The following is a 27,408-nucleotide window of genomic DNA, read 5'->3' as shown; positions in this document are numbered from 1 at the left end:
GTCTGGGATCACTAAACAAAACAGACTTCCCTCCTTTCAGACATCATAGTGCTTCCACTTGTAAACACTGTTGTAGAATGACCCAGCTCCTTTGGGAGGTCTGCAGAGCTGGATTTATTGTCCCCTGCCTGTTTGCTGCAGTAGCACTTAAAATCTTTAGGGCTTATGTTCACGTTAGTTCCTTGAATCCAGAATGAACATTTAGATGCTTAGTACTAGTATAAAAAAGTTCCTTCAATGAGTATATAACAAAGTCACTGTTGCATAAAGAAATAGGTATCTTCTGTTTCACATTGGTCTTTGTGTCGTACTTATCATTATGGTGTCTGAGTGCCTGTCAGTAGTACATTAAATTGTGTGGGAGTAACATATCAGGCGATGAGTAGCTTGGCTTCATCCTCTTCTTCATGCATATGCAGAGGAGCACTTAGCGTTTGCTATGTAAATACAGCATGTGTATGTTTATCTCTGAGAAGCAGTTTTTGGTTTTGTATTTGGCTGAGAAAGTGGTGACATTTGCAGTTGTGTGGCCCATTTTTTGTGAACTCTGGTGTGAAATTTGTCCCTGGTTTAATGAAGCTGACAAAACCCCAAAGCTACTGGCCTAGCTGGCTGTAGCCTTCTGTATATCCCATTAGCTCTCCTAGTTTTTAGGACCTGAACAGGGAGGCAAAGCCCCGCTCCCCCTTATTGTCCCCTATGGACACATTTAAGGGGAATGCTATTAAAAAGCATCTCTAGAAAACTTTCCACACCTTTACTTCTTCCTGCAAGCTTGGCCACGAGAGGGATTGAGCCAACTCAGCTTTCACCGTGCCCTTGCTCAGAGCTGTGCTTGCCAAGGAAGGACCCCACAGGATTTGACTATAGTGGAGTAGATGCATTACTAGGAAAAGAGACGGGAGCCAGGCTGTATCTTAACTACTGCTCCGGTCACTTGGGAAGTCTGTAAAAGCTTTCTGAAACTACCAGGCTCCTCCCAAAGCACCACTTGATCTAGTGCGTTTTCAGATTCAAAGCTGAGCCTATAAAACTTATCCCTGTACAAAGACCACCCAACACTAGCAGGGTGTGCAAAGAAATTTCTGTTTATAGTTTAGTGCAAGGGTCAGATAACTTTGCTATGGTTCAGGTTATCCACCCAGAGAAAGCACGCTCTTTTGCTAAGCATGGGATACATGAGTCATTTCTATTACCCAGACCTCTAGACATAACATAAAATAGATGGCATGAAATAGCATTAAAGATATTAAAGATGGGAGGAAATTAAGTGTTTTCCCCCTTGAATTCTTGAGCTATAGAGTAATGGATTTCTAGCGCAAACTCAGCTACTAATGCACACATAAGTGAGGGCAAACAGTAGAAACCTCAAACTTTGTACTGTAAGATACGGAAAACTCAGTCAAGTAAAAGGCAAGACAGAAGTGCTTTCGCAATACAAATTTGGTGATTAATTTCCTAGCAGGGAATTAGCGTTTATCTGCTTTTAAAAAGTGTTAGTAAACTGGGTTTATCTTAAGCTGCTTGGAATTTGTGACCCTGCCAGTATCTGGCATATTGCAGAATTTTGTCTCTTTGTTTGAGAATGACCCATAAGGCCCCAAATCTCTATTTTTCCTTTTTTTTGTATTTAAAAATGTATTATTTAAAAAATAAATTCCTGCTCAACTTATTCCCAGTTCAGGTTTTTTCTGTCATCCATCTCTGTTATGATCCTGTGGAATGGCTAGGGGATTCAGAATAACAGATCTCACACCCGCCTAAAACAGAAAGAAATTATCTTTATCTCCCTTTTTTGAAAGGTGTAAATTTTGAACATTGAATTTCCTCCAAACTGGGAATAAATGATTTGAAGGAGCGCCTTTCTTCATTAGAGACTGCACTTAAATATACAGTCTCCCTGAAATGCTTGGGAACACTCACGTTTGGATTTCTTTTTTAGGACTTTTTCCACTGAGTAATTAATACTCATCCTTATATAACAGTTGTGACTGAAAGCACTGTGCAGAGGGATAAAAATGGGCAGTCTGCCCTGTTAAAAGGAGATGAAGCTACAGTACAGCTGATGGACCTGCTCCCTGAAATTCTCTAGTGCAGAGGAGGTTAAAAGTTATATGTCAAATATAATACTCTCGGTCTGTTGCACTCAGTGACTGCAGCCAGTCTTTTAACTATTAAAGTAATAGAATTTAAGGCTAAGTATTTTTAGCAGTTTTTACTGATGGCTTTCTTAAGCTTGTGTTCCAGAGGTTTTGTGATCGTAAAGCAGGATGGAAGGAGTTTCTGTCTACCTAGTGTATTGAAGTTTAATTCTCATACGATCATGCACATGCATCCGTTTAGGGCCAGTGCACCATTTCCAGTAACTAAAGATGGCCTGACTTTCATTATTGCTCTGCAAGTCAGAAATACTTCCCATTTGTTGGCCAGAGGAAATGAATATATTTCATTTGAGCTGGATTGCATCTTGGTATATGATTTATCGTAGCCCAAATATGTTTCTTACAGTTTTGAAATCTGTGGTCATATCGATAACATAAATTAAAAGCTTCAAGTAATGTCTCAAATACATAGCTATTATTTTACATCTGCAGGAAATGCAAAAGAAAGAATGCAAAAATAATAGAAAAGGAAAACCCAGTTACTTGACCTACCCTCAGCAACAAAGAAAGTTTTCTTTCTTTGTCTAGATGAAGGTAAAAACAGTCCGTAATCCAGCTTCTTGAAATACTGAGGAATTTTGTTTATTTTACTGTTTGAAAGTACACACCGTTTATGTAGCACATTATATATGTAAAAGAGATTGGGAATGAATTGAGACTTAGTAATCAATGCCAGCCCTGATTTCCCCATCAGGAAATTCGCTGGGGCAGAGCTGGTACTGAGACATGTGGGATGTCTGTGTTATCTGATGTGGAGCACGCTTGGTTCTTTCCCTACTGAAAAAAACCAGGCTCCTGTTACTTGGAAAGGGCAACTGTGTTTATTCACTATTTTCTCCTGGGCATCCCGATATCTTTGTATGTGTTGGCAGCAGAAGACACTGAATGTCTCTTTTGGAAACCTCTGTCAGAAATATCTGTTTTCCTTGCAGGTGACTGAGCCCAGGACCAGCATGAGGTCTTGGTCTCTTTTGCTGTCTATAAATTGAAGCGTGACTCTAGTTGTGAGCTATAAGCCTCTAGAAGGTGAAAGTGGCAACTCTGGTCTTTCGCACACGCTCTTCTGGCCAAGGGGCACAGACGCATTTGCACTGCTGCCGCTGAGCGTGATTCCCGAAGGAGGTGCAGTTAATGGAGTGATTGTGTAGGGGAAGAAAACATCAGGACAGCACAAAAGGGAGGACAGGTAGAAAGGCAACTGTGAGATATACCTTCTTCTGATGGAAAAGGGGAAGTTCTGAGTGAAGAAGAAATGAACTTCAGCCTGCAGTCACTGATGGCAAGTGGCCCATCTGTAGCAGCTACTTTCCATTGCTGTAGTACCACAGACCAGCTCTCAGGAGATCAGTCCCGTGGTGTGGAGCCAGACCTTCCCCCGAGGTATCCAGAGCTGGTGAGGCAGTGTGGATTCAGGACTGAACGTGAGACAGGGATCAGGGAATCTCAGGTCAGTGCAACTTGCACCCCTACTTGCCTGTATGTGCTTAGGCCCCATCCTGCTCTCATTTATCCTCAGGTGACTAGATGGCTCTGACCCTCTACACTTTTTCTGACAGACCCATTTACTGGTAGGGGCAAGAAAGAAACCATCCATTTATTGCACAGTGAAGAGCAACTTTGCCTTGTATATACAAAATTATTTTGCCGAGCTTCAAAGGATAATCAGATATTTTTTTTTTTTGAAGGAGACCAGCGGCAGGGATTTCTCTGCACAGGGTACCAGCAATCCCCAACAGGCTGGCACTGTATGCAGTTTCTGACGCCAGCCCCTTCCACTGCTTTGCATGGCATGCATAATGGATGGCATTGTCAGGACTAGTTTCCTGATGTTCTGTAGTACTAAGGAAGAGACTGTCTTCTCCTATAGTTGACCTTACTGATTTTTAACCCAGCCATTAGTTTTCACAAATGATATTGTTTTTCCCTTTGGCATGAAGCAGGAAAGCCTGTTGAAAACCACAGCATCCGTTGTAAGGATGGACATATTCATCACTTAAGCCTGGGGCTCAGCTGTGAACACAAATAGGACTTCAGAAGCCAAAATATATTTGGCCAAACTTTTTTGTGTAATGGTTTCCTCAGAACTCCAAGCTGTAGTCAAACATTTCATTAAAATGCCTTGGGAATACGCAAGAAAGCTCTTGATTGTAATGTTTACCTAGGGAGTTTTGTTTCAGCCTTCAGCCTAGATTGTCCTTAAAGCCTATTGTACTGCATGAAAGGTAACGGAGTGTCTCGAGGGAGAGTCACAGGCAATTCAGATTCATGCCAGTGAGTTCCTGTACCTCCTGCTAGAGCCTTCCAGCAGCCACAAATTGAACTGGATAATATGGTCATTACTGCATCTCCTCTTCAATGCGCTCCCTGCAGCCAACACGAACTACTTGCCCTTGTGTTGGTTATAGTGCCATTTCTGGTACATGTCATCAGAAGCAGGGAATGTGTCATGATTTTGGTAAGGAAACGGAAGCGCTGATGTCACTATTACTGTTATTTCAGTTTAGTCACGGTCCCCTTTTACCAGTCTATCCAACTGCCAGTTGTACCAGTAATACCAGTCTGTCTAACAGCCCATCTAACAACCTCCCCACCATTGTCATACCCAGCTTCTGTGAAGTCCTAAAAAGATACAGGGACTGGTTCTAGCCAGCGCTCTCACCAGGGCAGCAGCATTTTATGCCCAACTTCACCCAGACCTTGTTCATTTGCAGATAGTCGGTGCTTTTAGTACACGACGGGAGGGGACGTGTTCAGTTGCAAAGCCAGAGAGTAATGGGAGAGTAGCTCTCTGCATGCTCCCAGGCCCAGCTTTTTGTCTGGCAGCACAAAGGGATTCGCAAAGAGGGTGGTTCAGCTTTCTGCGACTTTATTAATTTGTTTATTAGCAGCCAGCTCCGGGTGAAGTATTTAATGTAAGTTGATTAAATAACGGGATGATGTTCCCCTCTTATCCCAGCCACATGACAGGTTGGCTATTTTCAAGTGACTTGTTCTTTCCCATAAACAAGCAGAATAATTCAAATGAATCGCTTCCAGAAACAAGAGAAACCGGAGTGTCCCCAGTTATTCATGCCTCTCTTCCATGTGAACATCACTGCAGTGGGTGTGCAGTTGTTCTAAACATAGGATATGTTTTCATTCAGGACCATTTTATCCTTGACAACCCCTCAATCACCTGGAACAAAAACTCTGTTCCACCTTTCATTATTTTTCTAATCATAATGTCTTTTCTAGATCCATAATTGTTCTTCATGGGTTATAAAGCCAGCATAATTTGCTATATTGAAAAACATTGATACTGATTTATGTGGTTTCAGTTATGCAGTGTGCATTTCATTTTATGTCCAGCCTGGGAGTAGAAACTTCTCCAACCTGAGTATGTGCTGTGCAACAGGACCCCTGCTTCTTTTCTCTTATTACTCCTATGGAGAGAAGTATGTTTGCTTTCAGAAAGGTTTCTGAAGCTTTGTTTTCTCTTGACGCTCTCTGCCTTCCACAATTACTTCCTTGCCTTGTGGCATGCTAGGGCTAATTTCATGGCGTGTTCTGTGGTTGTGGAATATCTGCTGTTTCCCAGGAAATCTGCAAAACAATCTAACAAACCAGCCTGGTGCTTAGCACACCCCACAGTTTGCTTCATTGCTTTGGATGGTTTCGGTAGCCTTTGAAACCCATTAACGTGCATCTCCCTCATATGAGACGTATTTGTACTGTGTCTGTGTATCCCATAATCATCATTAAATACAATTTTAATTTTGCATTTTTAAATTGAGGTTGAAACAGGGGAGAGCCATAGCATGTCTGCATTGCACATCGTGCTCCGTGGGCATACCACCGTGCTCAGGGCATAGGTGTTCTCTGTGGTGCAGAGCTGTACTGAGCTGCCTGGCTGCACAGTTTGTAGCTCACTGCGTGCTGCTGCTTCAGGGATGGGTGTGCAGTGATGGCAGCTCTCTCCTGAGGAGCGACTCTATCAGATACGATGGCTGCGAGCGTGCTCCTGCTCTTACTTGGAGATGGTGAAAACCCCACTTGTGTGGCTCCTCTTCTTTGCTGTTTCAGATAACCCAGCTTCTACCTGCCACTTCATCATCCCAAGTTAGCGCTGGCTGTGACGCTGTGGCATTAAAGGAATTTTGTAACACTTGTCAAGATTTAAAATCCCTGTAAAACAACAGCGAAATGTTGGCTCCTGGCCTTAAATGTTACTTAGTGCCTAATACAATTTTTTGTGGGCATGAGCATTTGCTAAGTTTTAGTCTCAGTGAGGTATAAGAGGTCTGTTCAATGCGGCTTTGGAAAACATGCTCATGTACTGCTTCTTTCCTGGCAACTTTGCTTCCTCTCCACGATATAGTGCTTATCTCATACAAGAAACAGATAGCAGGAAAACGCTTTTCTTTTTGAAAGCACCATTTCCTTCCCCTTCCAGGTTCTTGAAGCATGGCAGGGCATAAGCCTGGTCCACTTAAGAGCATCTTATTGTCTTTGGGCCAAAATCTATTGTGTTAAATAGAAGTAAAGCTGTCTAAGGCAGACTTTTTACTGTAGTTGTGCTTGTCTACGTCATGGAGGCTGGGTCTAACCCTTTGCAGAAGGCCAGCTGAAGCTGATGATCTTTGCCTTGTAGATCTGAGTGCATCCTAAACAGCCCTGAGGTGAATTGGAAGCTGTGGACATGAAAGCCCTGGAAATCCTCTTTCTGCCTTTTAAAGTGTGCCTAGGCTGGGGGAGAAAATGTTTCTTAGCTGGCAAGGGCTGCTGCCTCATATTTTGGTCTATGAGGACTGTGATAGTCTCTCATTTTATCTTTGCTAGTGAACTACATGATGTTTGTGTTATTGCCTGGGCCTTGGTTTAAGGCACATGCTAAGCTCTGTGTCTTACCTGTGTAGTCTGGCAGGGGGACGGTTCATGTGTACATCTTAAGTTGATGCCTTTCTGGTATCACCAGCTGTCTCCCATTTCTTGCATCAGAATAAGGAGAGAGATGAATTATTTAAGTGAAAATGTCTCTGGATTGCTTACTTGCCTGAGATTATTGATGCCATGACCCCTCAGGGAGGGAAAGCTGAATAGTATGGCTGATAAATGGAAAGTGTTGCTCTCTCATTCTCCCCTGCCACTTTCTCCTTTTCCCCCTTCTCCGCTAATGTATACAGACAGTTTTCTGAAACATTCACTGTTCCCTTTGTTGACAAGACCATCTAGAGAGGCCAGCTAAGTTTCTGTATTTCTTGTGCCAGGTACACGTTGAGAGCCCAAAGAGCTGAACAGGACACACATAGACATGATGGTCCCAGAAAAAAGACAGCATTATTATAATTTTATAAATAAAACACTTGAATAGTGTGGACATTTTATAATGGGCTATCCTAGTAATGTTAGGATTGCTGCTTATCATCAATCATTTATGTATTAGTCTGATAGCAATTAGGGGAATGTGCTATATATAGTAAGCTAAAAATTACACATCAGAAGCCATGGAGGTATCAGAGAAAACAAAGGTTATATATGAGATTTTGTCATACCATTTTCCAAAGGCTGTGATACACTTCATAGTTGTAGCTCCAGACTCCAGAAACATGAAGCTCCTGGCAAAAGGTCAGTTTTCTGCTCACAGTTAAGTGTTCATCTCCAGTAATGGAGCTGATCTGAGGTTACGAACTGCAGGATTTCTCATCTGAAATTCCAAGGAGGGAGGGATAAGGCATTCTGCTTGTGGTGCTCTCTTAGCCAAACAAAAGAATCAGAATAATACCGGCTTTTGAACTGCTTTTATTCATATTCTCCTTAGTTTTGGTTATGTTTCTTTCTAGGCTTGGAAGGCTTTTAATTTGGGATGCTGGCAGATATCCTTAGGAAATTTCAGTGGCATCTAAAGTACGCTTGGATCTCTTTCTTCTTCCTTTTATTTGTGAGAGCTAGAGATGCTATCAAGGATGGAAGTATTTCCAAATATTCCAAGTCCGAGATGAAAAAGTTCTTATGCTTTTGTTCAGACGTTTTCCAGGCCAAACCCCTTTAAGCTGAAAAAGGGAATCCTCTAAGACGACTTTTGTATTTTTCCTTACATTTCAGCACTTCTCCTTCCAGTACCACACAGCAACTAGAAATTAAAATTTTCCTTAAAAATGAAAAATGAGAATGAAGAAAATGGCATCATCTAGGAATTAATTACAGCGTGGATGAAATTTGACCATAGTGTGGTGCTGATTCCAAAGTGCTCCTGTTTTTTCAAATATTTTCTCCTGAGTCTCTCTCTCCTGGCTACAGAACTCAGAATTGCAGTGGGAGGTCCAAATCCTGTGTTTCTAACCACCGAACTGCACGCGTGTAAGAAATGGAGAGTGAATTACGGTCAAGGAAAGGAGTCAATTTCTATATGGATTTCTTCATTTTATTGACTATGCTTACAAGAAATGCGGCGCTCCCTGTGCATCCTGTTGGCTGCAAATGCCAGTGTGAACCCAGACATCAGAAGCTCCTCATACTTTGCATCTCTTTCCCCAAAAGCCCCCCCAAAAGCCTACAAGAGCAATGGTGGTGTTTTTCTCCCCCCAGAAGCCCAGGACTCACCTCCAGAGGGCACTGCAAACTTGCTGTGCTGGTGGTCACCAGTCAGCGGTGTGCAAGAGGGAACTGTTCGATGGGCGCTTTGTTGCAATTAGGGGACATTGAAATATTTAAGTAATATTTTGACTCTCACTTTGATTGCAAAGCACGTGGTTTTACACATAGCTTGTATGCACTTTGAACTTAAAAAATTCCTGTGGCAGCTGTCTTTTGTTAATGTGAGATTGTTGTGCTTATAGAGTGAAAGTGAAAAACGTATAGCAACAGCAAAGGAACAAGTCTAAGTCATGAAAAAAAATAATTTCATGTAACTCTTGGGTCTTCTTGCATCTCTGCTAATTTGCATCTGAACAGATGTTATACAAGCAAATATTCATACAGTAAAAATATACAAAACCAGAATTCTAAGGAGTGGTACGATAATGCCTACAAACACTACGATAAACCCTCTCTTAACGTTACTGAGAGACACTCCCTGCCTTCCCTAAGTAGTGTCCAGAGCAGACAGAAGCATACAGAGGGGGAATTGAGGCACGGAGAGGAAGAGGAGAAATCTGAGTGCTGGGAAGGTGGATATGATTATAGCATTAGAAAAGCACTGCTTCTTAGTGTTGCATATAAGGCCATGTTGGAAGCCTGTGGCAGAGATGCTAATCTTATGGAATGACGAGTTTCAGGGTGCCACTTCTGTCATGAGTGTTGCCGGGTTCTTTTTGCCTGCCCAGGTTAAAATGGCTGCAGAACAGCGCAGCGGCCCGAGGGACCGCAGCAGCTGCGAGGCATGAAGCTGTCTGCTGCTCTGCTGCTGGCCACATTCCTCGGCACATTCACGGCAGAAATCCTCTTTGGCTACGAACCCCTTGGTGTTGCTCTTGTCCGCTTGACTGAGGCGAGCTGGGAGGATTGCCAGTCCGGTGCTGAATCACTGGCTCTTTACTGGAATTGCCCCACTCTGCGTACTGGAGCATGCCCTCCCGGCTGCCAGCTGCCCGTGCCTGTTGGTGAAAGAATTGGCAGGATGGGTTGGCCCTGTCCCAGGATGTGCCTCCCCCTCTGAGCAGCTTGCTGGGGTACCGGAGGCAGAGTCGGTGTGGCACGCCGCCTGCCAGATTTGCTGCACTGAGTCTGTATTAGCTGGAGACGTGGCGTTGCGCTCGTGCAGGGGTATCGCTCCCAGTGTGCCGGCTGGTGCGGGTGCCCCTGTGCAGCTCTGTGCCGTCGGGATGGATGTGCTGAGGCTGAGCTCGTGAGATAGCTCTGAGGAAGTGCAATGCCAGGAGCTAAAAGCTGTTTTAGCCATAAACGGCTCAACTGTGCTAGGGTGGGAATCGGCAATGTGCTCCAGGCTATCTTGTTGGTGGGGGGACAATAGGCAGTGTTCAGAGAGGCTTCCAGCTTGGCCAGAGAGGTCCTCTTGCCACTGGCTCCAAAACAGCAGTAACCTCGGGCGCATCAGCTAAAGCAGTAGGCAGGAGGGCTCGTTGCAGCCAGCCAGGGCAAGTGATGGAGAAGCAGCCAAGAGGTCTCGGATGGCACGGTCACTGGGATGGTCACGCACAGCTTTTTCATAAACTGGAATTCAAGTCCTGTGGAAAATGGATGCTTTGGTAGTTGGTTTTGGTCTAATGGTTCAACAAAGAGCACAGATACTGAAATTTACCATTAATTTATCAGATGTTCCAAACTCTGTTCATTCTGAAAGTCAAAGCGTTTCGTTTCAGCTTGATTTGACCACATCCGCTGGATCAATTGTAGTGCCTTAGGCTTCCCTTCTAATTCACGGCTGGATTCATCTCCATGGTACACAGCAGCAGTTCAGCTGGGGAGGATATCCCATGGCACTGTCTCAGATTAAATCCAAGGAGAGAACACAGAGAAAGGAAGGGGTAGGGGATAAAACCCAAACCATTCTATGATTCCGTGAAAAGAATAATGTGAGGTATTACTTCTCCAAGACAATGTGGTAGCTGAGGCAGGCAGAGATTAATGAAAAATTGACCTAAAAAGAATTGTTTTCAAATGGGTCAGCTGAAGTGTTTCAATTGGGTCAACAGGACCTGGAACAAAATCTTTCATTTTGATTTTCTGATTAAAATAAAATAAAAATTACTGTCTTTTCCTTCAAAAGGCATTGGCAGAAAATTCCCAACCAACTCTACTGGTAGCACAGAAGAGAAGTTTCTTTCTCTGAGCTGGTAGTACATTTCCATACCCAGCTCCTGGTCTTCTAGATAAGACCCTTCTTTTGCCTTCACAGTTAATTTGGCCTTCTCAGTGAAACCAATGGCTTGGGTTTTGAGGGAAGCAAATAAAGTGACGTCTTGAGATATTTTAGCAATCCAGAGTCCCCTCCTCTGCTGTCTGGACTGCAATCTTTTTTTTCCTCCAGCTGAAAATACACATTTTTCTCCCACATCTGCAACAACCCTGCTTTTTGCATTCTGGTCCAGTTTTGTTGCCTCTAGCCTCAAGATCGTCCTTTGAATTAGGGGTCCCATCTGTTGTTATCCTGAGCAGCACAGAAATAGAAAATCCTGCGGGCGAATGGAGCATTGCTTTGCAGGACCAGACTGAGCTCTGCATCCAATTTAATGCTCAGTTTAAATTCTGTTGAATATGCACCTTAGATCTTTGTTTTTCGGGGGCAATGTGCCAAGTAAATGGAAATTTATATCTGACAATTTTCCATTTTCTTAAAAATGAAGCACGCTAGTAATAAGCAAGCGAGGGGAATGGGTGGGGAGCAGGTTTGCTGAGAGGCAGGGACGGCTCTGAGCATGCAGTTGCCCATGCTTGTCAGCACATCTTTTTCTTCTGGTATTTGACATTTTGTACTCTTATTTGCAAAACTGGAACCCCAAGGAGGCTGTGTTTGTGGGCAGAACTGTGTCCAGCCAGGCACTGAGCTATCCTGTCTTATAAAACCCATCTGCAAACATTTGGCCTCTGGCCAATTTCAAAGCTTCTTTGAATAAATGTGTGTGTGAACTACTGTGTAAACAGTTCCTGGGCACGGTAAATAGGAATAACATAGTTTAGTGCCTATTTGATGGCACATTCTATGAAGACATCTCACTTGTAAAACACTAATACATCATTAGCTGAAACACGTGACTTGGGGGTTAGGCAGAAGAAATTCCTTAACATTTCAAATCCAAATCTTGATCTGAATTTTATATAGCCTTCCCATCTTCAGTAACAGCGGAATAGAGTCTTCATGTGGCTACTGTCCATGTCTTTTTTTTTTTTTTTTTTTTTTTACTACACCCCAGTGGGATGTTCATACCATCACTGTGCAGTTGAGTCCAATGCTAAATGGATGTGGGCTGGGAGAGACAGCTGGCCACACTGGGACACTGAAGGGCTCATGCTGGAGAAGCAATGGCTTTATCTTCCTTTTTGTCTGCCCAAGCTTGTCTCCAATTAAGAAGACCTATTTCTTCCACATATCCATATACCAAAACCTGCAAGAAGATCCCTTACCCCGTAGCAGTGTCATCACTGAGTAGTACAACATGCTTTGAGGATCCAGATTTTCAAAATGAATACTGATAAAAGGTGGATCTGGGTAGTAAAGTCCAAGTATAATTCTTGATCCAAGTCCTCCATAGTTGCAGGCGTTCAAACCCTGAGGTTTGGTATATGCCATTGTAAGAGACAAGAGCTAGCTGCAAAGTTCAGGTCAGGAACCTGACTCTGAATTTCAATGAGTTACAAGGATTGTCCAAGCCAGCAGTGGTTACTGTATGTACTGCTGAATTCAAACCGAGTCATTCCTTAGGGAAAGAGAAAGCAACAGACAACTTACTACTCACTGTGTTTCTTTTGAATTGGAAGAAAACTTTCAAACTTTAAAAATAAAGCTGTGAAAAGCAGCTGCATTTTATGTAGGCTTCATACCACGTAAAGAATCACAAGAATGCAAAGGGCAGAGATTTTATCACTGGAATCTGAATCAAATTCATTTTCTGGATTTGGCCTTGTCTCAGATCTGAATGTAATTTTAGATGCAAAGTCCCCAAAGTCTACAAATTTGGATATTCTGTCACCCTTGGATACTTCCAGTGTGGGGTAGACTGTATTGCACCAATAGTATAAAAAAGGCGAAATGAACTTATTTTCATTACTGTTCATTGTGAACTTGTAAAATGCTGGTAGCTCTGGCAAAAACATAGCGTACAAATGGAAAAAATGACCATTAATTGTGTTCTCCTTCTTGGGTTCCCATCCATCCTTACTGGACTGTAAACAATCAAGAATATGAGGAAAACCTGGTCACCTACATCCTGTTTCATCTTGCAGCATGAAATGCTGACCTCAGTATTTCCAAGCTTGTACGCAGATTGCAGCAGGAGGAAGGATGATAGAGGAGAACGTGCATGTTTGGCATACTTGCAGTACAGGTGCAACCATGCAAACTTGCTCATGTCTGCTAACGTTTGATTTCATTTTTCACTGCAGCTCAGAGATAAACGCTGTAGCTGGAACTCTGTGATTTTATAACCAAGAAAATAGGTTTGTAGGTATGTGGACCAAGGAAGGGAGAACCAGATTTCATTTTTTGGATGCAAAAAGTCCCTCTTCACAATAGAGAGAGAGAGAATTTTCATTCCCTTTGCGTACAGCATGATCTTGTGCGGCTCTTGTCCTCTTCCACTGCAGAAGGTGTGAGTGGTGCCTGCAGGAAGGATGACAGAGGTGTTGGGTAGCACTGTCACTTCTTTGCAATTCTGTGTTCTTAAAGCATGGAAATGGCCCAGCTCTCTTGGCATGGTGGCGCTGCGAAGGTCAGAGCACGTTGTATTGGAAAGAGGCATCCTGCCTCCTGCACTGGCTGATAGAAATCCCAAGGAGGATTTTAAGCAAGGGTTTATTTGAAAACAGATGAAAGCAAGGAAATTAATCAGCTAGCAAAAAGAAAATTATGTTCTGGAAGACTTAAGCAGTCTGAATCATGAGCCAGACCTGCAGCCAGAGGCAGTGGCAGGCTTGCCAGCGTGAATACCCGAGAAAAATGTGGAGCAGGACACTCATGTCAGTGAACAAGACGCTGCAGCAGCCTGCTGCTCAGGTCTTGTGCTTGCAGTCAACAGTGGGAGGGAGGCAAGATGGACATCCTGCAGTTGATATTCTGCGAATGCTTCCTCAGCAGTTACCATCCATCTGAAAAAGAAGAAAGACAAAAGCAAGCCCTTTTCTTATTAACAGTGTTCCTCCTCACTAAACCACTCGATTTATGGAGCTTTCAGAAAGAAATTGAAAATACGCCAGTTTGGTGCTGCTGAGTGCCTCCCGTTTTAGCGCTGTGCTTTAGGGTGTGTGGTCATCCTAAAGAAGCCGCAGTGCTCTGCTCTGTGTCAGGGGCACCACCGTGTCACTACCAGGGTCACTGCTGTCCGGCCGGGAAGACCTTTACTTTACCACTGAGTTGTAAGGTTGGGGCAGCTTTTGCCCTCTGCTTAATTTTTGTACTGGTAATTTATGAGGGATGGTAGATGCAGCCAAGAGTGGGTAAATCGATCTGTTCACGTAGGAGGGAATACTGTAATATTCTGCCTTTTCTGAGAGAAATAAACAAATTTCTCATCTCTCAGTGTTGCTGCTGAGAAGAGGCTCTGTGCTGGAGTCTCCATGGCTAAATGGGAGTAATTTGTAGGAGATATGTCAAAGAAATCTTAGAAATATCACTATGTATTAATTTCTTTGTTTTGACTAACTCAAACATGTTAAATGGCTCCTCCCATCAGCTGGGAGAAACAAAGGAAAAGTAAGAACATGTATTTACATTTTGTAATGAATTTGCGTAGACTCAATTTATTCCTGTTCTGAGTTTACTTTTCATTAGTAGCCTCATGGTAGGAAAGTCTGCAGAAAAGATGCATTTGAACTTCATGTAGCAGTTGATCCACAAGAGATGAATTTTAAACTTGCAGTCCTGTGATCTTGCTGTGGAAGCGTAATACCGAGAGTCACACACAACTATTTAAACATTAAAAAAAACCACCCCATATGACTTGGAGTTATCATTCCTAACGCTGAGCTGCAGCAAATAATTCTTTACCAAGGTTTTAACAGAGACAATTTTCAATAACAAATGCCTTTGATAACATTTCCAACTGTTTGTTATCAGGAAACATGCAAGCAGAGAGGAGGAGATTTACTGATTAAATGAGATGTTTCACATTTTTCACCCACTGCAACTTGCATCCAGCTGCCGACCTCAGTCTGGAGGCTGAGATCAGCCAGCAGCGAGGGCCAGATGGGAGCTCCTTACCCATCCCTAACCTGGTGTCACTGACGGCTGTGGGCTCCATGGTGGGAGCCACTGCTCTGCAGTGCCACAGGGTCACTTCTTGTCCCCGAGGAACCTCGCTATTTGCCTTTACAAAGACAAATGACTTTGCCTTGCGCAGGAATTCATTTCTGACTGGTTGTCCCCAGCACTGTTTTTTCCAGTGAGGGGTTAACCGTGCCCTTGAAGGACCAGCAAACTGAAGTTCAAGGGTTCGGAAGCAGCCGCTGGGCAGACAGCTGCTTCCCTTTAAAGGTTGCTGGCGTGTATTGCTCAGTAACACACCGTCCTCCCGAGTAACACCCTGAGAGAACATCCTCGCCCAAGCCTTTATTGGAGATCGTTCTTCTCTACCCATCTATTAATAAGCAGGTGATGTCAGCCTGTTCCTCCTTTCTTCCCCCAGGCAAAATCTAACCACAATGAGCAAATAATAGGTGAGATTTGGAGAGGGGATGCTGATGGTGTTGGAATGCAGGGTGACCCCAGGAACAGGCACTGCCACTGAGTCAGAAGATGACATCAACACTCCCGCTCTGCTGACAGGTTTGCTATCTGCAAAAAAAACGGGCTTAGGCCTGTGCTCCTATTGTGTTACAGTTAATGCTGGCATTCACTGGCAAGCAGTGGCCGCTGTTAGTTAATCTGATCAAACGTCGTTTAATGGGATGGAAACCAGCAATGTGAATTCTAAAGGGGTGATGCTATGCTCTGGGCTGGAAATGAAAGTGGGCTTGGGTCACAGCAGGGAGTCACCCCCTCATTTCACTGCTTATCCGGGTACGTGCCCTGGTTGGGGCAGGGCAGGACTGCAGGTGCTGCGGGTCTCACTTCTGGAGCAGAAGCAGCTTCTTGGCCGGGACTGAAATGTAAAACTGGGGTTTGCCTTCCCTGTCCTCCTGCCACCATTCCTCTCCAGCTTTGCTTTTCCCTCAGACTTCAAGGGGGTTGTTCAAAGCATCGGGAGTCGGTGCAACAAAATGGTCTGAGGAGAAGAGGGAGTTGCTTGTGTGTCTTCAATGCAGTGGCCCACCAGAGAATTTGCAGGATAGAGAGCACGGTCCTGTTGGGGAAACATGTGCCTGTGAGATTGGAAGGATGGCTGCCAGGTGAGGAGCCCTCTGCCATGGGGCTTCCAGATCCCTCTGCTGCAGGCTCTGCAACATGGACCATAGCCCTCTCCTCCGCTCCCACTCCCCGCTAACACAGGTTTTTACATAGTTCTTGTCTCCTGAGTCACAAATACTGCACTTTCCTGGTGGTATTGTGATGGGAAATTAATATATTTCTGGTGAGCAGAAGCAGTGGCTTGTCCTCGAAGACTTAGGGGTGGGTACACCTCGTCTCAAAACTACAGTGGGGCACATCTTCCTGACCTATATGGAGAGGCTTTTCGCCTGATTTTACTCACAAGTTTGTGGATGGACCCCAGGTCCTTGTGAGGTTACTGTGTTGACTCCATTGGGTGTGTGGAATTAAATGGCAGCCCCGTCCATGCTGCATGTTACTGCGTACCTTGGGACAGAGGGTGATCTCAGTAGGTGCGGGCTCACAAACTGCGAAGTACTCTGGCAGTCGTATGCAGCAGTTCACTACAAAAACGTTTCTAGTGAATATTCTGGTGAAAACAGGCTTTGGATTACATTTTTTCCCTGTCTGTGTCTGTCGTCCAAGCCTCACAGCCTCAGATGGTGATGAGTTTGAAGCCGAGATAAGTATGAGGCTAATCTGCTTTCATGATACAAGGTGGGAGAAGGGTAGAAAATCAAGAACCAGAGATTATTGGGCTATTCAGATTTTCCTGCTTTATTCACTCTTCCACTACTAATTGATATGTTGTTTATAATTGCAGGAGCCAAAGATGAAGTTTTACTCTGCTCCATCCAACAATCTCCCACAAATCCCAGGTCAGGGTAGCTAGAATCTGCTATATTGTGCTTATTCCCAGAATAGAAAAGACACAATAAGGCTTATATTTGTCTTTACTTATGGGAGGCAAGTGGAACCTGAAACTGACCATGAATCACTTATTACCATTTTTTAAAGACCTTTACAGTTTGCTTCCTCCACTCAGAAATACAGAACCGAATTTCCCCTAAGTATTTTCCAGTATTTGCAGATTGAGTAAAGGCAAGTACTAGATGATGCAGGTTTAATCTCTTGAACGTTAAACAAAAATCAGCGAGGTGAAGTCCAGACTAGCAATCCAGTAGCTTTAATAGCTGACATAAGTTAGAATACTCTGAGGAGAATGCCACTTTTTTAGAAGGCTGAGCAGGTATTATAATGCTCTCCTCCTTTGCCCCTTTTGTATCTTGCTTTTGCTGTTGCAGAAGTTGTTGTTTCAGTGCCACTGTTCATTCCGCATCATGCATTGCAATAGTGCAACACCACTCTGTTTAGATTCACAGCAGGTCCATGGAGAACTGCTTGAATCCCAAAGAAGTCTGAAAACCATCCCTTGAAAACACATACACCAATACTGAGTTTTTATATAACCCTCTTTTAGACACTGTCTAAAGCTAGGGCTACCACTCTTTCAAAATAAGTGCTCTCTCCATAGAAAAAATAAAATAATTAAGCTAGCCTCTTCCAGACAATTATTTCCAGGCCACATAGCAGGAGTGAATGATGTGAAATAATATTTCAGTAGCAGCCCTGAGTAGAAGGGTTGTATAACCAGGCACTGTCCTGTGTCAAATCTTGATGGATGTTACTAAGAAGACAGGGCATTTTTATTCCCAGCTAACGTAGGTAGTGTGGGTTTTGTGTTGGTTACTCATGCAGTCCATTTCATTGTGGCATGACTATTTATTATAGGTTGCTGCATATACACCTGTAAGCCAGTAATTGCTTTGTTGGTAATGACTACAAGTTAGGATACATGGATTTAGCTGGACTCTGCCACTGGCTTAGTATGTGAACCCAGATAATCCACAGATTTTCATGCAGCTTGTTATCCGGTGTTTAATTTAGAAATTGTGACACCAATCTTTATAAATCTCTTCTTCATCTGTGACTAACTTTTCTGGTAGGAGGTCAATCCAAACACTGTTGTTACAATAAGGAGGGTTTCTGTAGCAGGAGCTTAGGAGTTCAAGGGAAAAGAATTTGTTTCAGTTAAATGATTGCATCTGATAATTATGATCAAGCCTTGGTAGCCTCCAGTTTAGCAGCATAATCTGTAGAAAGGTTCTCCTTGCCAGGTTTCCAATGGGCTTTATTTGGTATCATGACTGTGAACACAAAAAAGCAAGACAAAAACTTTATGTTCCAATTTCTCTGCTTCCAGGATTCTTTAAAAGAATCCGAGGGAGGGTCATAATTCACATCTGCACCCACATTTTAGTTTCTTCTGCCTTTGCTGCTCAGTGATGGTTCTAGTGATGATGTTCAGTCAACTGCAAAGTGAGTTGATCCAGATCTGCATTGAAAGTCCGTATTTGGAGCTCTAAAAGCCAACAGTATATGACTGGTACTTACCATCAGTAATTAGCCTAAGCATGCTAAATGGCTAAGCCAAGTGGGACAGAGACACGTAGCATAAGCAATATTTCACTGTTCTTTTTTTATTGAAGTGCTCATAATGTCTTGCCAGATGCCCAGTGTGATATAAACAAAATGTCCCTGTTCTCAGAAGCTTTGTTTAAGAACAGCTAGGAAAGGATAGGAAAAAATATGTATGTATTTTTAAATACCAACCAACCAAGTTCCCTGAGGAAGTGTGCAAAATGAGGTTTCCAGGGAAGTTTGAAAATGGGAAGTGTCCCTGCGCTGCGGTTGAGCTCAGAGGTGAGGAACAAGTCATGGTCACATAAAACAATACATAGGGTCTCTTAGTGAAGAGGCCAACAAATACAGATGTGAGAACATTTGTGTTTTGAGACCAAAGATTTACTAAAAATACAGTATTATCTTGAGCTGTAGCCTCAAAATCAGTGTCTGTGATGCTGAGGGGTTCTAACCATCCCTCTTTCCTAGGCAAACCCATACCTGTTTGCTTGTGAGATGCCTTTTCTGTTGCACAGGCTAATGCATGTGTTATAGATGAAGATAGCGCTTCGATAGGCGGGCTGAAAAATACTACCTTGGACAATTTGTGAAATAAAGAGGTACATGGAAAGTGAGCCCTGCTTTTATCTTGTGCACATGGAGTTGAACAAAAATGGCTTCCGCAATCAGCAGCACATTAGCTTTCATCCCCCTCCTCTAGCTGACATCTTCCATCACTGAGCTCCTCTCCTCTTTGATCTGCTTTTTTGTTTTCAAACAGTTTATTCTTTCATCAAGAAAGATCAGCTTCTCCTGTGGGCAGAACATCAGTAAACACACTAGAGAAAAATGGAAGAGATAATAATATGAATTTATCTTCTGAATAAGTTCCTGTTCCAGAAAACTAAGCAGCATCTCTTTCTCCCAAATGACATTTCTCTAATAACCATTTCATAGTAACAAGGCTATGAACAAAAGAATCTTAATAGCTTTAGGGTGTTCTACTATTCAGTCACTGTTCAAGGTGGAAGGATTTAGACGATAAGGATCCCAGCTACTCCTGGTATTTTCGGCAGGAGCAACAATAGTTAAAAGACAACATTTTAATATGTTTGTGCCTTGCATTTCACTACGGTACAGTCGATTTGTCTGTTAGGAATGGGTACAAAGCAGCTTGAAGTCTGTGTGATTCATTCAATTAACTTTAAAAAGCCTTCTGCCAGGCCTTTAAGTCAAGGTCAGTGTTGGAGTTATTCCCTTAATCTGTTCTCCAGTGAACTAGGTTAATAAGAGGGCATTACGTTCCCTTTCCAGACGGGAGGACCAAGGAAGTTGCAGCCCTGTTTGATGGTGGTCAGTACAGCTTCTTCCACAGGCCTGCACCGTCTCTTCTGACCGATAGTGCGGTGGCTGAATCCTGAAGGGTCCTTACAAAGCTGCAGGCTCCACCAGGTCATAAATGAGATCACATTTTAATTAAAACATTCACGTTATAAAATATACATGGCACAGTAACACGTGGTATTTAGGAAACTCTATTAGGAATTACATAAGAGTTTGTTATGCAATATTTAAAAGCAGTGGTATTTCACCCGGTTTGCTGCCATTGTTGCTGGAGAGTCCCTTCTCCAGAGCCCTTCCCTGAAGCACATCCTACTTCTTGTGGCTATTTTCATAGCTAAGCTATGCAGATATCTCACTCTGGAGCTTATCTTTGTTACCATCAATGGGCGTACCATGAACACCCCACTTATATTGTGGGTTCCCTTGCTTCATGAGTAGCCTCGTTAAACTCCTGTAGATGCTTGCAAAGTTGGTTATCCTGTGGATAGGAGCCAAAATTTAATTTCTCGCTCGAAATTCATCACTCCTGCTTACCAACAGTATCCTTCCTTTTAGCTTTTATTTATTACTCTTTTAGTAAATGCACTATAGCAGAAGGAATTATCATGGCAGCTTTGGAGAAAAGTTTCCTTGACATATAACCATTACCATTTCTTCTCCTTATGTGGCAGAATGCGACTGGTTAATTTATGGTTCATGCTGTGTAAAGGACTTGCCCATATTCTATAGAAATCTTTGTGATTTTCCTCCCGGCTTTAGACATCTGTGAGCTGGTCAGTGTGCCCATAACCAGTGGTCTCCAAGGGGCTGTCCTGACTGGGGACAGGTAGGGTTCATTCTCTCTAAATTCCCCTTCTGCATTCCTTCCTTCAGCGTCACGTGTGTGATGGGAGCTGCGAAATCAGCCTGGAAATCAGCCTGTCTTTCCTGCTTGTTCTCTCATTTGGTAAATGCAGAGACTGGGGTAGGGAGTTTTACTTGTAATATGCCCTGGCAGGGGGCAAGGCTTTATAGGCTATTTTAGTCTCCAAAAGATATGATTCTCTGATTATACCCATGGGTACTCTCTCGATTATAGGATGATGCTTTTGTGTACAATTCCAGCAAATCCAAGTCTGTCTTTGCAGGGAACACTCTCTTAATGTCTTTCTGCATGAGCCCCAAATACTTTGCTTTCATTATTAGGCTCCTGCTGTCTATGGGGAAGATCAATAGCTGGTTGCTAGTGGCTGTCAGCGTTACCACTTCGTGGCCGGTGATATAGTGGTAGCCTGCACTGAGTATGTTCTCCCTCTACTTCAAGACACGTAGTTTATCCATAAAACTAACAGTTGCTCCACATTCAATTTGTCATCCTTGCCCTTGAAAGTAGAAGCCGATTTTTGAATACACCGCAGTGTGCAATATACTCCCTGTTTACTGCAGCAAAAGCCGATGAGTAACTGTGGGGTTGGAAGATGAGAAAGACGTGCCTTCCAGTAAATAAGAGCCACTGGAGGCAGAAGCAGAGGTGGGTAGATGGGTAGCGAAGAGTGCCAGATAGGTGAACTAGATGGGTTGTCACTGCGTTTTCCTCTTTGGCACTGCTGATTTAATCCCCCAGATGGACACCATGGGGGTGAGAAGCTGTACTCCTTTAATTTCAGACTAAGATTTGCAGACTGTAGCACTCATCCTCGGAAATCTGTGTTTCATTTCACTTGCTGTACAGCTATACTGGAGGTCAAATGTTAGAGGCAATCATCAACCAGTCAGGTTTCAAAAATCACACTATCATTTATTGCAATATGTTGAGCATCTTCCTTTGGAAAATGTATCTCATTTAAGGTGTCTAACACCGAGCTTTCAGAATTATGGGTTCCTTTGGAAATTTTGGCTTTAGCGTTGTGAGTAGGGCACTGCCCCCCCCTCCCTTTTTCTAGGGAAATGGGACTCCGTCATCTTACTCGGTGCAGCTTGTATACATCTAGCAGGACAGCTATCTAAACCCAATTAAAGAAGGCACAAAAAGGAAAAAGCAGAGAAAGCTGATTTTCTGAATTTGTGCTACCTTTTGTTACCAGCCTGTGAACAATGCTGTGGTAATTGGTGACAACAGCTGAGGAAATGCTGTTATTACAGGAGGTGAATGTCCCTATCTGTCATCTGAGTCCAACTTGCTTATCTTCAAATCAGAGCATGAGGTCATTAAAGCAACATAATATTATTGCATTGATGGAACAGGCAGTCTGCTAAGTTCTTGGATACCAGATGGTAAATGCAGCTTGAGTTGGCAAATTGTTGCTCTTCTTCCTGCCGTGCAAAGGCTTTTTATCTACAAACATCATAAAAACAGAACAGAAAACCAAGGAAAAATTTCTTTAATCAAGCATGAGAGATTTGAAAGAAAATAATAGCAACAACAAAAAACTTAGACAAAAGTACAAGAACAGATTCTGCTCCAGTGCTTTCTGATTTATTCCTCTTGCATGAGAGCTCTGAGGGCCAAAGCCTGCTGATTTTACTGTACAGAGAACCCTAATGACCTCAATAGGAATTTAATAATAAAATAAGGTACCACCGAGGTAAGGCTGTCCAGCTGTATCATAGTGGCTTAATACAGAGACAAGGGCTTCTTTTACAAATATATCTCAAATTATGCAATTTTCCTAGAATAATGGGAAGAGATGAGAGTTTTAAAAAAGGTAGAATTAATAAAGAACAGCTGATGATAAGGACCAGTCATGTTGATGATCGGTCTAGAAAAGTGAAACCTTTTAAATTTTGGAATTGCCTCCAGATACAAGCTTTGTCACTCCAAACTAGACAACATGAGCCCTTGGCAGTATGCTTTAGTAGGCAGTCCTGTCTTGGTGGGGGATTCATCAGAGGGAAAGATAAATCTTTCCATCTCTAATTTCAAAAATCTAGGAATGCTTCTGGGGCCTCACAAAAATAAAGAAATTATACTGCCTCTCCAGAGCACATAATGTGCCTTGAAATGCAATCATAAAACCCTCTGCAAATCTAAATCCCAAAGGCAATCAACATATTTTAGTGGAAATCTTGAGAGACTTAAGTTGCCTAGTCTTCACTACACAAACAAATAAATGCCACTTGTCCTGTAATTTTCATCATGGGATATAAATGTGTTTGGTTTTATGTGTTCTTAAAGATGAGGGCTCCAATTTCTTCGAGTCCAGCATTTCTTTTTGGTGGTATCACTCATGGCCGCATCCTGTAATGCATTTAGACATTGTGGGAGCGCTTTAGTCCGTGAATGATAGCAGGGCAGTCTTTAACTTGGTCGTGTTCAGATCTAAATGCAGAATCTAATTTCTTTGATTTGCTTTTTTTTTCAGTAACAAGTCTTCCCAACAGATCAACATATTTCTTCCTGCATGAATAGGGATATAAGTAAATTAAGTCATTCATGGTAATTTCAACACAAAGGATTCTGGGGGGGAAGGTGAGGGCGTCCCTTGAACCGCGCTCTGCCTTTTGCTTTCTGTAGCACACCCCGTGCCCTGCTCTCAGACCCATTGCTTTGTGCCTGAGGCCATGGTAATGGTTGCACAAGGTCAGGCCAGAAGCCCACCTACCTCCGTGGCTCTCCCCTGACAATGATGCCAAAGCAGATGCTTAAGGAAGAGTAAAGAAAAGGGCAAGCATCTAATGATATTTCTCCTACTCGCTAATGATTTGCAGGTTGGGGATTTCCTGAGCCAGAAAATATATCAGTGACTTTGGAAAGTGGGCCATTTGCCCTAGACAAGTGGTTTGTGATGTGATTGTCCCATTCATTGAGCTGGCACCATTTAGAAAGCATTTTGATCAACCCAGATTCTTGCCTCAAACGAGAGTGCTCGTTTGCGTCCTGATTATTTATCGTTGTTGTGAGCTTTCCTGTTTGTGGCCTTCTCATTTAATGATGAGTGCTGCAGATGGCTTATAAATCGAAACATATTTTAAACTAAGTATGAAGCTGGTTGTGTAACCTCAGCTGCCTTGGGATTTGTATTGGGGAAAAAAAAGAAAGAATTTCCCTGCAAGTACTCAACAGACAATCACTGCTCAGTGAATGAAGGCATGGATGTCATTTTACATCAGCTATACTTGCTTACATTCCTTGTGGCTGGAGGCAGAATTTAAGAAGCCATCGGATATGGCTGATAGAAGGAGGTAATAAAACAGCACAGAAGGAACAAAGAAATGCAAACTTAAACAGATAACAGCATCACTCTAAAATGAGCTCTTCCAGAGGTCTGTGTTTTTAGGGAAAAGAAATTGCTTACCTTCTGTATTATATTTTCTGCTGCAACGACAGAAAAAAGAAAAAAAAAAGATAGCAGTGTAGTTGTAGTTTAATACTCAAAAATCAAAGGAAAGTTTATGCTGTGAGATTCTCAGGGTGTGATTTACCAGTGCATTTTCCCTGCTGTGTAGCTTCTTTCATGGCAGAGGGGACTTTGATGGGCAGAGGAAAGATTTTTAAGAGCTGCTATGCAGCTCCTGACCTCCTTTGTAAAGACTGCCAGTTTGCTCCTCTGACTGCTGACTCCTTCCTGGTGTTCAGTAGCAGCATTTGTGATAAGACTTTTTGCCATCCACAAACTAATACAGGATTTTCATCATTCTGACAAATGATGACCTGAACTTCATGTCATGACCTCATCACATTGTGGCTGTATTGCATGGTGTGGGGTAGTGAGAACACCACCAGCAGACCTTCTTCTCAGTGACCCAGCAGCTCCTGCAGTTGCATTTCACTTGATTTTCCATCAGCTATTAAACAGGATCGTGTTGTAACCCTGTAGGTGACTTGGGCCTAAGCTAAGTACCAGATGGCTGGGAGGAGAGCGGTTCTCAGAGCTGCTCCCCTGGTGTCACGGTTCAGGTGTGTTCTCAACTGGGAATGTTTTCTTCTAGAATTTTTTCAAGAAGTGGGCTGTGATTCTGGGCAAATTCCCTGTGAATCGTCATGCATCTTCTCCTGTCTGGGCAGGATTAATTCTTTTGACCTTTGCTTTCTGTAACAAAAACCCCTAATAATGTGTAATTTCAAAAAAATCCTCAAAAGCTTTCAAGAAGAAAATTTGTCACTTATAGCGAGACAGTCAGGGTTACTTAGCACTATGTGTTTCGTGTCATTTGAGAAGCCGTAGGGTACACCTGGTCTCTAGCTGTCTCTCCAGAGGGGTGAAGACCTCTCATGGATCCTGGGATGAATTTGCTAGATTTACGTGGGAGTCTCAGATGCTCCAGGACAGCCCAATGCAGCTGAATCAGGGCAAGTGAAAATAGCCCTCAGTTACATCCCGAGGCGGGACACGTTTGTGCCCACGCTTTACACGTGGTGGAAGGTGGTCAGATCCAGCAGTGGTGAGAGGGGCACGAGGACCAACACGGCGGGGAAGCACAAAGCTTCCCCTGCTCAGTTCTGTGGTCCGGTTGCAGTAAGCCTGCAGAAACCTGGCAGAGGGCAGCCAGCAGGCCAGGCCTAAATATGACACCAGTGGAAGTTTTACCTAAATAAGAACTGAACTAAAAAAGAAGTGTAAAGTCATTATGGCTTAGATCACTACAGCCTCATTCTGGAATATCCTCTGGCTGCTTTTTGATGTTTTGGCAGCGCAAGGCTGCTGCAGCCGAGCGCAAGCAGCTGTACGAGGTTACAAATGCTTTTATGTTTCTGAAGCAGCAGAGCGCCGGTGAAGCAGGCTCGTTCAGCCCTGCGTATTGATTTTCACCAACGCAAAGTGGGTGTAAAACACTACCTGATCGATCCTGTCCTCTTTCTTGCTGCGCAGAGGGGTGACAGCCCAGGGAGGTCGGGGGTTTAACGGACCTGCTTTAACGAAACTGCTAACGACAACAGTAAGTTGGCTTTCACAGGGCCTTTAGACAGGCTCTTACTTTCTCTTCCATGAGACGTGTGCTGTGGAGGATGGTGGAACCCCATATCCAAAGTGGCTTCTGACTGAGAGTACAGTTTATGACAGCACTTCTAACTGGATGACAAAACCCAGCTGCCTAAAGCCCAACCACCAAATGCTGCCTGAGCAGAAAGAGGCATTACAGCATGGGCTGATTTGTTTGCATGTAGAGAACACAGTGCTGGTGGCAGCTGCTTTCTCATCCCGGGAACCAATTTAGCATCCCCTTCCCCGTATGACTCAGACAATAAATTACACTTTAATCTAAATCTTGTACATTATTCCTACTACAATAGCTGGGCAATTTCCCCATTTCTTTTTTCAGCATCTCCCTTGGATCCTCTTTATCAGCTATATTGTTTCATATTAAATAAGTTATTTGGTTTACCAGGTAAGGCATTTATGCTCGGCATGAAAATGAGCAATACACGGGTACTCTCCTGAACATTGTTTCCCCATCAACAAACAGAGCAGATAGCCTAAGCTGCAGATTTACCTAAAGGAAAGAAACAAAGATGATGTGAGGAAGTATCCGAACTGGAGGGGATCATTTCCTGAATATTCTGCCCCTTCTTCACTCATCTGCTTGCAGTCAGCCAGACATGCATTTGAAGTCCCTGTGAAAAGGCATGCCAGACAGAGGGGACAGGGAAAGGGAGACAGAATTTTTATCACCCACCAACAGAGTTGGGTCCACAGCCTAGCTGTGGCACAAGTCTCTGCTGCAATTAGATTATTTATATGGATAGGAGCATGTCTTCATCAGGGCATCTTACAATGCCCAGCTCTTGAATATCCTCTGGCACGCTGATCAAAGGATGCTACAGATCATGGCGCACCTTGAAGTCACTGAACGAAGTTAGACAAAACAAGCACTTGAATACCATATTTCTGCAGTTCAAGTGAACTTTCTAGATTTTGAGCTATTCATTGCTCTAGTCAGTCTGAAGAAAATTCCAGTTTGGACCAGAGTCCATTGTCATCAAAGCTAGTCAGTAAATTCATGCAGAAAGGTTATATGAACTACAAACATTGAAGTGAAAACCAATGAAGGCATAAAATTCTCGGTAGGCTCTCGTGGAAGTGATAGCTTTTGCAAAATCCCAGCGGTCTGAGGAGAAGCAGATGTTTTGATTCCTCACCAGGAGGCTGAGATGAAGTTTTGATTTGAGTCTGGCTGCCATTTGTCTACGTTCACCTTAGCTGCTGTTGTACATCATATGATGGTGATGCTCTTGGGGCATCTGGAACACCAGAGTCTCACTCACAGGAGGCTCTGAAATGACTCAATTACAGTTAATGGGAACCTGAACTATTAGGTATGTTGAAATGTTTAGTTTGGATCAGAAACTGTAGAACTCTTTCTTCAGCGTGCTGCATTCATACACATTTCCATTTCCTGCTGTTGTTTTCTGTATTTCCTATTGTTGGCATTTGCGTTTAATACGATCATAAAGTTTCAAAGCTTAAATAAAGTGAGATGAAAACAAATAAACAGAAATAAGAGCTGTTCACTGCCTGTCCTGGATCACTGGCTGGTAGGAGGTGCCACAGGACATGATAGATCATCTGTGTGTGACCACAGCAGGTGAAGTGGGCATGGCATGGCAGCAGAGCTAACCAAGTA

This window comes from Grus americana, chromosome 3 (assembly GCF_028858705.1).
Source record: "Grus americana isolate bGruAme1 chromosome 3, bGruAme1.mat, whole genome shotgun sequence".
Taxonomy (NCBI): Eukaryota; Metazoa; Chordata; class Aves; order Gruiformes; family Gruidae; genus Grus; species Grus americana.
The sequence above is the reverse complement of the archived record's forward strand: the minus strand, read 5'-3'. Positions refer to the sequence as shown.